General features: G+C 44.6%; 1 non-coding gene across 1 annotated transcript; it reads right to left on the reverse strand.

Moving 5' to 3' along the window:
* Positions 1–1,254: 1,254 nt before the first annotated feature.
* Positions 1,255–1,325, reverse strand: Trnaa-ugc. Its single transcript has one exon. It is a non-coding gene; the product is annotated as a tRNA-Ala (tRNA).
* Positions 1,326–8,073: the final 6,748 nt, after the last annotated feature.

An 8,073-nucleotide genomic window follows, 5' to 3' on the forward strand; every position in this document is an offset into this window, starting at 1 on the left:
TCCTCCTGCCTCAGCCTCCCGAGTGCTAGGATTACAGGCATGCGCCACCACGCCCGGTTCTGCTTCACTTTTTGTTTCCTATGAAGATGGAACCCTTTGGCATTCTGCTGGCAAGGTGGGAAGGTTCCATTTTTTCTACCTCCTCACCCTCACTTATTTTCCTTTCTCAACATTTAACTTAAAGCTGGCAATTTTGTATCCTTATATATGAAAGGGGCCAAAGGAGCCTGATTGAGAATAGAGCAAATTCCTCTCTGCTAGGGTAGAGTGGGGACTCCCCAAGTGCCAGCTGACCATGAGCCTGTTTGCTCTGACAGCAGCACCTAGGGGCCCTCAGAGGTCACGTACCGAGGAGACTGCACACCTTCAGTATCTTCCAAGGCCAGCACCTCAGAGAGAGACTGATTGCAGTTTTATTTTGTTCTCTCTGAAATTTCTATTCACAACATGGCCTTATCTGTGAGAAGAAAAAAAATCCTGCCTTATACCATAAGACTCAAGTATCCATGTGCGTGTTAAAACCTTCTTGATTATCATAGACTTCTTCTTCTTTTTTTTTTTTTTTTTGGTCTTTTTGAGACAGGGTCTCACTATGCAGTTCAGGCTGGCCTTGAGCTCACTTTGTAGCCCAGGCTGGTTTTGAATTCACAGTGATCCTCCTGCCTCAGCCTCCCGAGTGCTGGAATTACAGGCATGTGCCACCATACCTTGCTATCATAGACATCTTTGTGCATTTGGAATAATACTTCATTGTGGTTGTTTTGTTTATACTTGCATGTAAATATCATAGAAATTGATCCAAATGTTAAAAGTGATAGAAATATGGCTGTTTGACATATTTTCTTAACTTATTTTTTGAAGCTGGGTCTTACTATGTAGTTCAGGCTAGCCTCGAACTCATTATGTAGCCCCTGGCTAGCCCCAGCCTCTCAGAGATCTTCCTGTCTCAGCCTCCCAAATGCTGGGATTACAGATGGGTGCCACCACATCTGGCACTTTCTTCATTTTATCTGTATTTTCTTTTTTTTGTTTTGTTTTTGTTTTTGTTTTTCTCCGGTACCGGGAACCAAACTCATGACCTTGCACTTGCCAGGCAGACACTTTGCCCCTGAGCTAAATCCCCAACCCCCTTATCTGTATTTTCTAAGTTTTCTACAATCGTATTTATTAAGTTCTAACAATTTCTCAGGCACTTTAGTCAGTGTTTTATTTTATTTTTTAAAATTTACTCATTATTATTGGTTTTTTTATGTATGTGGTGCTGGGGATCGAACCCAGGGCCTTGTGCATGCAAGGCAAAAGCTCTACCACTGAGCCACATCCCCCAACCCCTAGTCAGGGTTTTATATACATAGTTTTGTTTTGTTTGGGTACCGGGAATTAAACTCAGGACCTCGTGCTTGCCAGGCGGGCACTGTGCCAGTGAGCTACATCCCTGACCCTATGTATAGTATTGTTAACTTCTCACAACTGATCTATAAAATGAGTAAAAACTAAGGGACAGAGAGGAAAAGTTACTTGCTTCAGAACCTAAAGCTTGTCAGTAGTGGAAGCATAACTTGAATACAGTCCAGGGTCTTTTTAATTTAACTTTTTTATTTTGAGGTAAGTATAGGGTCACACACTGTTATAAGAAATAATAGAAAGAATAAATAAATAAATAAAGGGGCTGCCTGGCAAGCACAAGGTCGTGAGTTCGGTTCCCAGTACCGGAGAAAAACCAAAAAATAAAAAATAAATAAATAAAAAATAAATAAATAAAACCATACAAAGAAAGCTCATATATCCTTTACCCAGTATCCTCTGCTGATAACACTTTGCAAAATTTATTGTACCACATCACAACCAAGTCATTCATATTGATGTAGTCAAAACAATATTTCCATCACCGCAAGGAGTCCTCTTGTTGACCTTTCCATAGCCACTCCCTACTTCCCCCCTGCGTCTGCCTCCTCCTTAATTCCCACCATCTAGTAATCTATTCTCCATTCCTATGATTTTGTCATTTTAAGAATTTATTTTTTTACCTGGCATGGTGGCACACACCTGTAATCCCAGCACTCAGGAGGCTGAGGCAGGAGGATCCTTGCAAGTCTGAGACCAGCCTGGGCTACAAAGTGAGCTCAAGGCCAGCCTGAACTGCATAATGAGACCCTGTCTCAAAAAAAAAGAAAAAAAAAAAAAAAGAATTTTTTTTTTTTTGAGACAGGGTGTCATTACGTAGCACAGGCTGGCCTTGAACTCATGACAGTCCTCCTGCCTCAGCTCCCAAGTGCTGGGGTTACAAGTATACACCACCATACCTGGCCACTTCAAAAATTTTATATATATGAATCATATGTTCTGTAACCTTTCGAGACTGGCTTTTTTTCACCCGGTATAATTTCTGGGAAGTGGATCCAGATTGTTGCAAGCGTTAATATTTCATTGCTGGGTAGTATTCCATGCTGAGTACCATTCCCAAGATTTGGGTTGTTTGTTTCACCGTTCAGCTATTGAATGTTGTCCAGGCTTTTCCCAGGTTTCAGCTACTACCAATAAACCTGCACCAAACACTCATACACAGATTTGTATCTTAACATAAACCTTCATTTTTCCGAGACACATGTTTGAGATTGCAGTGGCTGGATTGCATGAGAGCTGTATATTTAGTTGTTTTTTTTTTTTTTTTTTTAAACTAACAAACTTTTCCAGAGTGCAGGGATCAGGATTGATTTTATTGTGGCTTTTCTTTCTTTTTCTTTTTTTTGGTGGGGTACTAGGAGTTGAACTCAGGACCGCATGTTTCCCAGGCAGATGCTAAGCCACTGAGCTAAATCCCAGGCCCCCTGATTTTATTTATTTATTTATTTATTATTTTTGAGACAGGTTCTCACTATGTAGCACAGGCTGGCCCTGAACTCAGTTTGTAACTCAGGTTGTTCTTGAGCTCATGGTGATCCTCCTGCCTCAGCCTTGTGCTGGAATCACAGGCATGCACCACTATGCCAGCTGTGCTCAGAATTTTAATCGCAATATTCTATTACCTATACGTGAACTTTAGCAACAGTATTTGTTTTAAAAATCCACACATTAACTTTAATTTAAAAAATAATCCACAAGGCCCTCACACATTGGAATACACACAGCAGAGGCTGCTGAGCTGCAGGTCTCAGTGTTTTCTTCACCCTGTGGTCTCTGGGGTCTCCAGGTGTTAGGGGCTCCCTGGCCACCAGATCCTCAGGAAGTCCAGAGTCTACACTAGTGTGGGTGGAATTTGCTCTTTCCTGAATCAAGATTCTTTCTGGCTCTTTTGGGTATAAGTAGCAAAAACTTGCTCAGCTTTAAACTATAAAAGGAAATCTCTTTCTGAAGATATAGGAAGTGCAGTTGACCCTTGTAAAAGACTAGAGATAGGAAATGGAAAATTCTCAGATCCAATTAGCCAGGTTAGGGGCCATCTCCTGGGGACAGTGTGATTGTAGGTGGACAATGTTCAGATCTTGGACTCAGGAGGCCCATGACTTGAGTTAAAATCCTGGTCCTACCACTTACAAACTGGGTGACCCTAGGCAACTTATTTAGCCTCTCCATACCCTGGTGTTTTTTTTCTTTAATCTTAAAATGGTTAATAAGTCAGCCAACTGTGGCGGTACATACCTGTAATCCCAGCACTCAGGAGACTGAGGCAGGAGGATTGCTGCGAGTTTGAGACCAGCCTGGGCTACAAAGTGAGCTCAAGGCCAGCCTGAACTGCATAGTGAGACCCTGTCTCAGAAAAAGACAAAAAAGAAAAGGATAATAACTGAATTTGGGGCCGGGGATATAGCTCAGTGGCACAAGAGCCTGCCTGGTAAGCACAAGATCCTGAGTTTGATTCCTGATACCAAAAAAAAAAAAAAAAATTGAATTTTTAGGTCCATATAGGGATTAAAAGAATCAGGATATGTAAAATGCTTTAAAATTGTGCCTGCAGGATATAAAATCAACACAGGAAAATCCATAGTGCTCTTGTACACCAATAATGCACCACTAAGAAATAAATTAGAAAATAATACTATTCACAATAGCATCAAGAAAGATTAAATATTTAGGGATTAACCTAATAAAACTAGAGCTAGGCGTGGTGGTACACAACCTTAACCTGAGTCTCACCCGCAAAAGGTCTTCAGCTATATATAAGTCCACAATGACAGGTTCAGAAATGAAGACTTGGAGCTCTTTGGGGGCTCCACTCAATCTACCGTATTCCTCGATTACAATTGTTTCTTTCCCTCCTAGTCTTAGGAAATGAATACGATGATCCGTGGGACAGTAGTGCTGTGAATGAGCTGGGGTGAATGCTGTGGTAATTGTGCTGGTTGCTTTTCCACTACTTGCAGGCAAGGAGGAAATATGCCACTACAGCAGTGGCTTTTAACAGGAGGGGAAATCCCCCTTCGAGTAGGGCAACGGGTAGATTTTTTTTGGGCAAATGATTCTAATATTAATTAATGGATTTTTATGTTTCAGAAAATTTACATCTTATTCTTTTATCCTGTGAGTTTTGTTTGTTTGTCTGTGGTACCGGGGATTGAAGTCAGGGAGCACCGAGCTACAACCCAGTTCTTTTATGTATATATATGTGTGTATATTTTTTTTGTTTTGTTTTGTTTTGTTTTTTTCCGGTACCGGGAATGGAACTCACGACCTTGCGCTTGCAAGGCAGGCGCTATGCCACTGAGCTAAATCCCCAGCCCCTATTTTTTTTTTTTTTTTATTTCAAGATAGGATCTTGCTAAGCTGCCCAGGCTGGTTTGAACTTGGAATCCTCTTGCCTCAGCCTCCTGCATAGCTGAAAATATAGGCATGAGCCACTAGCTCGGGCTCCCCAAGTCATTTTTAAATTCTTCACAAGGCCCTTCCACAGTGGAATACACACAGCACAGGTCTGCTGAGCTGCTGGCCTTGGGAGAAGCTGCAGTGCTTGGCGTTTCCTTCATCCTGTGCTCTCTGGGGGCCCGGGGTACCAGGGTCAATATAAAGATTCTCGGGGCTGGGGATTTAGCTCAGCGGCAAAGCGCCTGCCTGGCAAGCGCAAGGTCTTGAGTTCGGTTCCTGGTACAGGAAAAAAATAAAAAAATAAAAAAATAAAGATTCTCTGTGCCAGGGTCACTGCACTCTCACCAAGTCCCTACCGTACCTTAGCGGAGGTACAATTTGCCCTTTCCTCAATTGGGGTAAAAAACACATTTGCAAGATGGGCATTTGATGAAATAAGGAAGTTCAAACTTAGAGGGCTGTCACTCACTCAGAGCCACGAAAACAGCCAGGGCTCTGAACTCAGGTCTGCATCATTTGGATGCCACCCCCAGACCCCGACCTCCACACCCAGCTCCCCTGGGGAAACAGGAGCTGCAGGCCTCTGACGCACCCTCCTCTGCCACAGCATGGGCCGAGAGGGTTGCTAGGCCAGAATAACACGCAGGAGATGCCTACAACTTCGGCACCCCGGTTCAGTCATCCGTGACGCTCGAAGGACCAAGTTCACAGTCTGCACTTGGCGCCCGATCAGGGCTTTGACGAGCAACATGTTTGTTAGACACAATGTCTTTTCAAGGTTCAGCCAAACAGCCCCAGCCCACTGGCTGCAACCAGCCGCGCAGGCCTCCAGGCTGAGTCACTGCCCAGGTTGTTTCACAACTTGTTTGTGCATTAGGCAGCAGAAGCACGGAAGGTCACCAGGTGGCCGGTGTCTTAAGGAACTGGACAGAAAGGCAGCTCCCAGTGACAGGTGCAAGGAGAGTTTAGCTCACCTGTGCCCATCCAATTCTCATCCAGGGCTTTCTTCAAATTTTAGGGTCTCTCTCTGACCTGAGGTACAATCCTGAGCCAAAGGAAGTTGTGACAAACCTCAGTTCCTCATCTGTAAAATGGGAAATGTATGCATATTTAAATTATTGTGTATTGCATATGCATTATATGATTTAATCTTTGTAGTACACTAATGAGATAGATTTTTTGTTTGTTTGTTTGGTTTTGGTTTTTTGATACAGGGTCTCCCTGTGTAGTTCTCGCCCTGAACTCACAATGTAGCCCAGGCTGGCCCTGAACTCATGGGAATCCTCCTGCCTCAGCCTCCCGAGTGCTGGGATTACAAGTGTGTGCCACCACACCTGGCTATTATTTTATTTTTAAAGTGTGGATACTCAGGATCAGAGATGTTATGTCACACAGCTGGTTACTGCAGAGTCAGGAATTCATTCCAAATCTGTTCCAGGAAAGAGGTTGTCTGCAGAAGGAAACCGAGAAAAATGTGGCTGTTATTCAGGGCCCATCATTCGTGCTGAGCGCTTCGAGGAAATAAATTCTTTCCGCTTTGTGGGCTTTGGTTTCCCCACCTGTTCTGTGGTGTGGGTGCTAGGGGACTGGAAGAAAGGGCTCCTTCTCTTTTAACTCCATGGTCAGAAGCTTTTTCCCTAAGTCACTCCTTGAACATGGTTCTTTGTTTTCTGCAACACAACCCCCTCACCCGGCCCTTTTTTTTTTTTTTTTTTTCCTAACTTCCCCTGGGCAGAGCAGATAACAGCTGTGAGGAATTCCTTCTCCTTGGAGATTTTCCAGCAAGTGGCAGCTCTTATAATATTTTCGTGATTTCCATTGAGCCATGTCCATATCCGTAGAATGAGGACGCCGGTAACACCAGCAGCCCAGTCACAGCCCGCACGGCTGCGACAGGCGCATTTCTGCGCTGCCTTTCTCTCTGCATAATGGCCGCAGAAGCCGGGCATGGTGGCGCAGGCCTGCAATCCCAGCACTGGGGAGGCTGAGGCAGGAGGATCGCTGCGAGTTCGAGGCCAGCCTGGGCTACAAAATGAGTTCAAGGTCAGCCTAAACTGCATAGCGATACCCTGTCTCAAAAAGACAAAAAACAAACAAATAAAACATAATGGCCACAGAGGAGGATGTCCTTGCGCGAGGTCGCTCGGCTTGTAGGAGGTGGAGCTGGTGTGTCATCCCAGGTGTGCTCGCCTCTTGCCCTTTGCCATACTGCTGTTTTCTTATCGCACAGCCTCGGGGCTTGGTGGAGTGCCTGTAATCCCAGCACTCCGGAGGCTGAGGTAGGAGGATCCTTGCAAGTTCGAGACCAGCCTGGGGTACAAAGTGAGCTCAAGGCCAGCCTGAACTGCATCGCGAGACCCTGTCCCAAAAAAGATTAAAAAAAAAAAAATCCGCACAGCCCTGGTGGTGGAGAAGACACCGCAAGGACGGATGGGAAGCGCTCGCCGAGCCATGAGGCACTGTGCACGGGTGAACTGCGAGAGCTGTTACAGTCTCCGTCTTCCCCACCGAAATGGGAGCTGGGACCTGAGTCTGCGACTGTTTTCGCATCCACAAATAATGCCGAGTGTGGGCCTTCCTAGGGGCTCGGGACAGACAGTTGCTGACTGACAGGATTCAGTAGCATCACTAAGCACAAACAGGTGGGATCAGTCCACGGTCCTTGGGCGGAGGAAGAAGGACAGCAACAGTGGGGATTCTCTACCCCCCTGGTTGCTCCGTCACTGCCGAGGGTCTGTGCCTGCGCCCTCCTTCCTTCATCGGCAGCTTTTCTCTGCGTTACCATTTTTGTGTTGCCACCGTCTTACTCTTTCCCTCAACTCAATGTGAGGTGTGAATACGAAGAGCAAGCAGAAAACCGAGGCAGGGCAATTCCTATGGGTGCCTCTGTCCCTCCATTCACGTTTCTCTCCCCTTGTGGGGTCCTGCAGGAGCCGCGCACATCTGTCCTGCCGCCCCTGACAACCTTTTCCTCTGCAAGGTTTCTACTGGATTTCTGAAGAAAGCTGGGATTTCTGGGTACTCCATTCACTTCTCTTCCAAACAGGGTTTTTCTCTCGTACTGTTTATTTGCTAATATTTACTGCATATCAAACATTGTGCTTAGAACTTCAGTCACTCCAATACCTCAAAATGGAGAAAGTATTTTTTTCATAAATATTTCTTCATAAATATTAGTTTTTTTCATATATTTCATATATTTATTTGTATTTTCTTCATCTGAGAATTGTCTTTCTATTTTAACATTTAAATCTGTAATCCTTTCTGATTTTA

Source organism: Chinchilla lanigera, unplaced genomic scaffold (assembly GCF_000276665.1).
Source record: "Chinchilla lanigera isolate Chin_1 unplaced genomic scaffold, ChiLan1.0 scaffold00051, whole genome shotgun sequence".
NCBI lineage: Eukaryota > Metazoa > Chordata > Mammalia > Rodentia > Chinchillidae > Chinchilla > Chinchilla lanigera.